Here is a 9,461-nt window from a genome sequence, read left to right as displayed (position 1 = left end):
CCCCCTCCCCCCCCCAGCCGGCAGTGTACCCCGGAGAAACCATTGTCCAGATAAGCCTCTAGAAAATGCTTATTAGAAACTGAAAAACTCTCTTAATTAACACACATGACTATTCATGGTAGAAGATTTTTTAAATGCAAGTAACTATAGACCACGCGTTTCTCATAACCAAAATTAATTTTCAATCCTACACTATTTGAAGAAATGGAGTCATACTGCACACGAGCTATTGTACGGAGTTGTTTTAACAAAATTTCCGAAAAATGTTTTCAGAAAGCAGAAACACCTGCCCAGGTGACTAGGGCTCGCTCCAGGCTGGGAACCACCGAGTGGTGTGACCCAGACTTGCTTGGTTCCTCCCTTAGACCTGCAAAACCCTGCAGGGATTCCTGCCAGGGAATTTGGGAATCTCAAGTTTGGGAAATCCCGTGTGACCTAACTAATGCTGGCAACTGGAGAATTCTCTAGTTCAGTGCCTCCTTAGTTCTAAAATAAAATGGAAAGAAGAGAAATTGGTTGGTCATTGAAGATGCCTATTCTGAAGACTTCTTGAATTGACTATTAGAGGGACTTTACTGGTGGACCAGTGGCTAAAACTCTGTCCTCCCCATACAGGGGGCCTGGATTGGATCCCAGGTCAGGGAGCTGAGATCATGCATGATGCAATGAAGAGCAAAGACTCCATGTGCCACAACAAAGGCCTGGCGCAGCTAAATGCATTTTTTTTTAAGTTTAAAAAATGGTTAGATATCTCTCTAGAAAGGTCCTGCCGGTTAAGAGCAGCACACATGACTTGCTAACTTGGGAAACTGATTTAAATTATCTTGAAGGTATTCTTATTTACTACAGTAAATAAACTTCATTGTGTTTGGGAGGTCTGTTTGTTACTGGGGTTTGGTCTTTTTATTTTTGTACTGAAGATTTTTTTGTTTTGTTTTGTTTATCTATTTAGGCTGTGCCAGGTCTGGCCAGGTGTGGCATGCTGGACCTTTAGTAGTGGGATCTAGTTCCCTGACCAGGGATCAAATCCAAGTCACTTGTGTTGGGAGCACAGAGTCTTAGCCACCACACCACCAGGAAAGTCCCTCTAATAGTCAATTCAAGAAGTGAGTCCAGTTTTACTGTTGTTTTTTTTTTTAAGTTGTTTCAAAATATTTGAACATTATGTGCCCCCCAAGCCCCAATAAACTATTTTTTTTCTGTAGGAACAGTTTCAAAATTAGGTTGATGTTAAAAAGAACCCCAGAGGCCCCAGATGGAGTCACTTCTCCTAGGTCACACCACTAACCTAACTAAAACTTCATCCTCCCCCAGAAAGTATGAATGCTAGTCACTCGGTTGTAGCCGACTCTTTGCGACCCCAGGGACTGCAGCCAACCAGACTCTTCCGTCCATGGAATTCTCCAGGCAAGAATACTCGAGTGGGTTGCCATTCCCTCCTCCAGGGGATCTTCCTGATCCATGATTGAACCCCAGTCTCCCGCATAGAAGGCAGATTCTTTACCGTCTCAGCCACCAGGGAAGCCAAAATGTAGGCTTAACCAGAAATTTTCTAGTCTGCATCAATGAGGTAATTGGTCATCTGGACCCTCTCTATCCCTCAAAGGAAGATGAGGTAGCCTGCCACAAAGACCCCTTCCGTTCCCCATAAGCAAGTTGTGTGCTGTGCTCAGTCGCTTCAGTCATGTCCAACTCTTTTACCTGCCAGGCTCCTCTGTCCGTGGAATTCTCCAGGCAAGAATACTGGAGTGGGTTGCCGTGCCCTCCTCCAGGGGCTTTTCTTGACCCAGGGAGTGAATCTGCATCACTTGCGTTGCGGGCGGGTTCTTTACCCACTGAGCCACCTAAGAAGCCCCATAAGCGAGTTACCTATGCCTGAAATAACGTTTTTTTGCTGATGAGTTCCTTGTCTTGCCTTTGAAAACATTTCCTTTCCTAAAGCTGTTGGGAGCTCCTCTCTACTTCCTGAATGGGATGCTGCCTCACTTGTGAATGGTTCAGTAAAACCAATTAGATCTCTGAAATGTACCCGGTTGTATTTTTGTTATTTAACAGCAGTATCCAGGGTTTCCTGCATGTTCCCTGAAAACAACTCTCAGGTCCTGGAAACAAATAACCACAAACATAAATCTGTCCTCTCATAGTTCTGGAAGCTAAAGTTCCAAAATGAAGGTATGAGCAGAGCCAGGCTCTACACCCTTGAAGGCTGTAGGGAAGAATACCTCTTTGTCTCCTGGCTCCCAGTGATGTCCATTGGTGTCTGGCGTCCTTTCTCTTATGCTTCTGCCATTCCCATCTCTGCCTCTGAGGTCAGGTGGCCTTTTTTTATATTAATGTTCATTGGAGTATAGTTGCTTTACAATGTTGCATTACTTTCTACTGAACAGCAAAGTGAATATATATATATATCTTCTCTTTTTTGGATTACCTTCCCATTCATTTTTTTAAACTCAGCTTTATTGATATGTATTGATATATAACATTGTATAAGTTTCAGGTGTATAGCATATAATGTTTTGATATATGGTGCTGGAGAATATGCTTGAGGGTCCCTTGGATAGCAAGGAGATCCAGTCAGTCAATCCTAAAGGAAATAAACCCTGAATATTCGTTGGAAAGACTGATGCCAAAGTTGAAGCTCCAGTACTTTGGCCACCTGATGCGAAGCGCCGACTCATTGGAAAAGACCCTGATGCTGGTGAAGATTGAAGGCAAAGGGGAAGAGAGTGACAGAGAATGAGATGGTTGGACAAGATCACTGACTCAATGGACATGAGTTTGAGCAAACTCCAGGAGATAGTGAAGGACAGGGAATCCTGGCGTGCTGCAGTCCGTGGGGTCGCAAAGGGTCGGGCATGACCTAGCAACTGAATGACAACAAACAACATACATTACAAAATGATTAGCACAGTAAGTTTAGTTAACATCGTTCACCTCACACACTATTTTTCCTTGTGATGAAAACTTTTTAAGATGTACTCTCTTAGCAACACTCAAATATACAGTACACTATTGTTAACTGTAGTTACCAGGCTGTATAATAAAGCCCCAGAACTTATTTCTCATGTGTAACTGGAAGTTTGTACATTTTGACCACCTTCACGTAAGTCCCTCTCTCATATAGACCTTTCCTTCTCAGCAGTTTTGCCTGCTGTTTCGTTTTACTTTGCATCTCAAACTGCTCCTGCACGTTCAGGGCACCACAGCACGTTGCGTAGAATTCTCTGAGCTATGTAGTAGGTTCTCAGTAGTTGTCTATTTTATGCAGAGTATCAACATGTGGCCTTCTTTCCTGTGTATCTGTGCTTCACTTGGCTTTTTTATGGGGACACCAGTCACCCTAATCACATATGACCTCATCCTGACTAATTACACCTGTAAAGACCCCATTTCCAAATAAGGTCACATCCTGAGGTTCTGGGTGGAAATGCGTTTTGAGGAGACAAAACATTCTCCAATCAGTAGAGACCCAAAGTTCTCCTGGGCACGTGTCTTGGTGATTCTCCTTCACACCCACCTCATCTCTGTCCTTAGACTCTCCCCTAGCATTTATACAGTTAAAAAACACTGCGGTTTATTTTTATATTTACTTATGTATTTTGCAGCACATGGGATCTTTGGTTGAGCCATGCAAACTCTTAGTTGTGGCATGAGAGATCTTAAGTTCCGAGACCAGGGATCAAACCTGGACCCCTTGCATTGGGAGTTTGGAGTCTTAGCCGCTGGACCACCGGGGAAGTCCCCAACAAACAGTGTTTTGAGCCCCTACTATGTGCCAGCCAGGGCAGGAGGCAGTGAGCAGAGACGATAAAGCCCTGCCTCAGAGGAGTTGGGCAGCCTCTTGTTCAGCCCTACAGTAACTCGCAGCACAGCCTGGAACCCACAGGAGACCCGCCTCATCCTGACCATTGACTTGGCCATATAATTGAAACATCCTGCTGAAACTTTTAAATTCTTTCAGAAATGGATCACAAGTTTCCCTTTCTCTTTAGACTGAAGTACAGACAGGATTTCACCTTGCTGTCATGAAAGCTAGTATGTTCTCAGACAGTAACCCCCAGGGCCAGTGACACAGAGAGGACTGGTTGCCCTGCACAGAGGGCCCTCCAGCTGCTATGCCTTTCACCTCCTGTGCCTTTTACAGTCTGTTTCTTTCTGCTCTGCTGGGTTGTTACTCTCGCATGGGAGTTAGCCTTGTAGCTGCAGTCCACACAAAAGTGTGGTAGTGAGAGGGCATGTGGTTGCTGGAAACTTGATCTTTTAAAATAATTTTTAAAATTTTTATTGATCAATTTGGCTGTGCCCGGTTTTAGTCGCAACACGAGGGATCTTCCCTCTTCGTTGCAGCGTGCGGGATCTTTAGTTGCAGCATGGAGAATCTGGTGCCCTGACCAGGGATTGAACCCGGACCCCCTGCATTGGGAGCCCACACTGGAGCATGAGGGAAGACCCTATAAAACATTTTTGAAAAGACCACATTTTGGAGATTAAAAATAGATGAATGGTTTCCAAAGATTGGGGGGTGGGTAGGTGGCAGAGAGGTAGGTCTGCCTCTGAAAGGGTAACGTGGGGAGCTCTGTGGTGGTGGGAGAGTTCTCTACCTTAGTTGTCATATTGGCTACACAAATGTGTACATGTGATAAAACTGCATAGAACTGAACACATGTATTGTAACATTGCTTGTTTCCCAATCTCCATTGTGTACTAGAGTTACGCAAAATGCTACCCTATTGAGGGAAATCGGATGAAGAGTAAGTAGCACTCTCCCTACATGCTTTTGCAATTTCCTGTGAATCTGCAGTTATTTCTTCTGTTTTAAAAAAACTTGCTTAAAAAAAAAAACTATTGAATTTGTTACAGTATTGCTTCTCTTTTATATTTTGATTTTTTTTTTTTTTTTGGCTGCAAGGCATATGGGATCTTAGCGCCCCAACCAGGGATTGAACCCTTACTCCCTGCATTGGAAGGCTAAGTCTTAACTACTGGACCACCAAGGAAGTCCCTGCAGTTATTTCAAAATAAAAAGTTTTTTTTTTTAATATAGCAACATTCCTATGGCATAATGCTAAATGCAGAAAGCAAAATAAATGTGTTTCTCTGTGTGTGTGTACATACATGTACGCTTAAAACTGCAAACAGTGCTAGTCCTTAAATATTTACCTTTTTTCAAAAAAGCTTTTTATTGAAGTATAGTTTACAGTGTTGTGAGTTTAAGCTGTGCAGTAATGATTGTTATATATTCTTTTTCAGATTCTTTTCCATTATAAATTATAAGATATTGAATATATTTGGCTTCCCTGGTGGCTCAGTGATAAAGAATCTGCCTGAAATGCAGGAGACGTGGGTTCAACCCCTGGGTGGGGAAGATCCCCTGGTGAAGTAAATGATAACCCACTCGAGTATTCTTGCCTGGAAAATTACACGGACAGAGGAGCCTGGTGGCTCCTTGTCACTCACCTATTGTATATATAGGAGTCTATATGTTCATCACAAACTATCCCTCCCCTGCCCTCTTCCCTTTGATAACCATGAGTTTGTCTCCTATTTCTGTGAACCTACTTCTATCTTGGAAATAAGTTTATTCATATTGTTTTTATTAGATGTGTAATGTGATACCATAGTTGTCTTTGTCTGACTTACTTCACTTAATATAATAATCTCTAGGTCCTTTGCTTCTTCTTACACTGATGTGACTTCTGAATAAAATGTATTACCTTTAGGATGGGAAAGAATTGTATGGAAACACAGGAAATACGCACTGTGGGTGTATGATTGGAATCTGTTCCCATTTACTCAGACGTCTGCCCAGAAGACCTTTCTGAAGTCCCCTCCGCTCCCCAGCTGAAAGGAACGGTAGGTGTTTCTTCTCTGTCTGTCACCTGCTCCTTCTTTTTGGGGTGCCAGCAGCTTCCATCCATGTTCCACGTGGATCACTGTGAAACTGAAGGCAAAGCAGTGCAAGTGTCCCTGTGGTGCCATCGAAGAGAGCTTACAGTCGGTTTATTTCTTCTCTCTCCTGAGCGGCTCTTCCAGAAAAACCAGGAAAGGCAAAAAAGAGGAAGGAAGCTTCAGTGGAAACCTTTGATTTTTCTGCCCATCAGATGAATGGTCACCTCCTGTGAGTGTGCTAGCATCATAAAGCTCTTTCCATCTCTGACTCTCCCCAACCCCTTCTATATACCAGTCATTTGGGGTATCTTGTCAATTCAGGGCTTCAAATGATTTGACCAACTCAGATGGAACAGGCGTAAGCCAGGGAGGTTGGCAGAGCTACAGAAGCAGGCTCACCTGGTCTGCCCATGCGTGCCTGCTAAGTCGCTTCAGTCGTGTCCAACTCTTTGCAACCCTGTAGACTGTAACCCTCCAGTCTCTTCTGTCCATGGGATTCTCCAGGCAAAAATACTGGAGTGGGTTGCCATTTCCTCCTCCTGGGGATCTTCCCCGCCCAGGGATCGAACCTGTGTCTCTTCTGTCATTGGCATGTGGTTCTTTACCACCAGCACCAACGGGGTGCCGCTCAGTAAACCCCTCCCTAGCACAATTTGTGAGCCCTGAGCGTGAGCTGGAGTGGTGGGGGGACAACGTGGAGGAGACCTAGTCCCTGCTCTTGAGGAGCCTTCAGGCTGGATGAGGAGGCGCTTAGCATCCCCTGCTTTGTAACACTGGCCTCGAGTGGCTCTCTGGGCCTCAGGTTCCTCTTCTGGGCAACAGGGGCTTCCCTGGTGGCTCAGACAGTAAAGAATCCATCTGCAGTGTGGGAGACCTGGGTTTGATCCCTGCGTAGGGAAGATCCCCTGGAGGAGGACATGGCAGCCCACTCCAGTATTCTTGCCTGGAGAATCCCCATGGACAGAGGAGCCTGGCAGGCTCCAGCCCATGAGAGTCGGACACAACTGAGCGACAAAGCACAGCACAACTGGGCAACAGAAGATCCACAGCAAGGGAGCCGCTCTGTGGGGCTCCCCTTGCCTCAAATACTTCTCTTGAGAAAGAGAAGAAAGAGTTGTGTGGGTTTTTTTTTTAAGTTAATCTTTTTCGGATTGTGGATTTTTAGGCATTAATCTATCTTTACTGGGACTTCTGGTTAAGAAGTGGTCCAGTGGTTAAGAATCTGTGCTTCCATTGCAGGGGACGTGGGTTTGATCCCTGGTCTGGGAACTAAGATTCCATGTGCCACGGAGTGTGGCCAAAAACAAACAACCCCCTCCCCCAAAACTAGCTTTTACTGTTCACCTCATTCAATAAAACTTTTATTTCAGCCTTTAGATAATTTCAAGACATCTGACATGAAATTAAGCATTTCTAAATCTTTCTAATGAAAAAGACCAAAACTATGAACATAGAGGGGCTTCCCTGGTGGCTCAGTGGTGAAGAATCTGCCTACAACACAGGAGCTGTAGGAGATGCGGGTTCGATCCCTGGGTCAGGAAGATCCCCTGGAGGAGGGCATGGCAACCCGCTCCAGTATTCTTGCCTGGAGAATCCCATGGACAGAGGAACCTGGCGGGCTACAGTCCATGGGGGTCACAAAAAGTCAGATACCAGTGAAGTGACTTAGCATGCATGCCGGCCTTTCTCCTCTCAAGAGAGTATAAGTTCCATAAGACCAGAAATCTTTTTTTCAATGTTTTAATTTGTAGTTCTTTCTCTCTTTATTTTTGTTTCACTGGGTCTTCGTTGCTGCGCCCGGCTTTCTCTAGTTTCAGCCAGTGGGAGCTGCTTACTCTTGGTTTTGGTGAGCAGATTTCTCATTGCAGTGGCTTCTCTTGTTGCAGAGCACAGGCTCCAGGCACACAGTCTCCAGTGTTTCGACACACAGGCTCAGTAGTTGTGGTGCAGGGCCTTAGTTGCTCCATGGTGTGTGGGATCTTCCCAGAACAGGGATTGAACCTGTGTCCCTTGCTTCAGCAGGCAGATTCTTATCCACTGCACTGCCAGGGAAGTCCAAGACCAGAGATCTTAACTGTCTTACTTCTTTACTTTCCTAGGACCTAGAAGAGTGCCTGGCATATAATCTGTACTCAATAAATATTTGCTGAAGGAGGGAAGGAAGGGCTTGTCAGTATAGCCCTGGCATTGAATGTTTCTCTTTTTCATTTTAGGATGGTGGTTCTCAATCTTGGTTTTGCACTGTTATCACCTGAGGAGCTTTTAAAAAGTCATGCTGCCCATGCCACGCCCAAGACCAGTCAAGGCAGAATCTCTGGGGCTGGTGGCCAGGTATCAGCATATTTTTTTAAGTTCCTGGGGTGTTTTCAAGTCTGAGTCCATAGCTCGCAAAGCAGTCCTTTTTGAAGCAGTACCTGTCATCTCCACTAGATGACAGCCGAAACCGCCTGGATGTTACCAGCCAAACCCTAAAACCCACGCCGTGTGTGTGTGTGTGTGTGTGTGTGTGTGTGTGTGTGTGTGTGCGCGTGCGTGTGCGTGCGTGTGTGTGCGTGCGTGTGCGCGATCAGTCGCTCAGTCGTGTCCCTCTCTTGGCCACTCCATGGACTGTAGCCCACCAGGCCCCTCTGTCTGTGGGATTTCCCAGGCAAGAATTCTGGGAATGCGTTGTCATTTCCTTCTCCAGGGGATCTTTCCGACCCAGGGATGGAACCCACATCTCCTGCATTGGCAAGCAGGTTCTTTACCACTGAGCCACCTGGGAAGCCCAAGAGCTAAAATTCTCTCAAAAAAATAATGCCACATACCATAGATGTATATTTGTTTCATCAGATTGGGGTTGGTGTTTATTCTGGGAGTAATCCCATAACTCTTAACTACAGCACATCTTCTGGTTTTGCTTCATTTTAAAATAAAAGGAAGTGAAATAATGATAAAACAATACATACACACATACCATACATCTATGGTATGTGAGATTATTTTTTTTTCTGAATGAATTTTAGCTATTTCTAATCACTTTCCCTTAAAATAAATGAAAAACTTTAGGCATATAAAGAATTATACAACATCAGCATAATAAGTATCTATATGCCTTTAACCCAGGCTAAGAAATCAGAAATAAATACAATTGTAATCCCCAGGGACTGTTTTTTCCCCTATTCCACCTCTCCTATTGTGGTGGTAGTTGAGTTCAGTTCAGTAGCTCAGTCATGTCCGACTCTTTGCAACCCCATGAAATGCAGCACACCAGGCCTCCCTGTCTGTCACCAACTCCCAGAGTTCACCCAAACTCATGTCCATCGAGTCGGTGATGCCATCCAGCCATCTCATCCTCTGTTGTCCCCTTCTCCTCCTGCCCCCAATCCCTCCCAGCATCAGAGTCTTTTCCAATGAGTCAACTCTTCACATGAGGTGGCCAAAGTACTGGAGTTTCAGCTTTAGGGTCAGTTCTTCCAATGAATACCCAGGACTGATCTCCTTTAGGATGGACTGGTTGGATCTCCTTGCAGTCCAAGGGACTCTCAAGAGTCTTCTCCAACACCACAGTTCAAAAGCATCAATTCTTCGGT

The 9,461-nt window shown here is 44.9% G+C and overlaps 1 protein-coding gene across 1 annotated transcript in view; it reads right to left on the bottom strand.

Moving 5' to 3' along the window:
• The window catches only part of CNOT11 (CCR4-NOT transcription complex, subunit 11), a 31,977-nt gene that overhangs the window by 14,263 nt on the left and 8,253 nt on the right, over nucleotides 1-9,461 (bottom strand). The window lies entirely within an intron of this gene.

The sequence above is a fragment of the Bison bison genome, unplaced genomic scaffold, assembly GCF_000754665.1.
Source record: "Bison bison bison isolate TAMUID 2011002044 unplaced genomic scaffold, Bison_UMD1.0 scf7180017864508, whole genome shotgun sequence".
Lineage (NCBI taxonomy): Eukaryota > Metazoa > Chordata > Mammalia > Artiodactyla > Bovidae > Bison > Bison bison.
The sequence above is the reverse complement of the archived record's forward strand: the minus strand, read 5'-3'. Positions and strand labels throughout refer to the sequence as shown.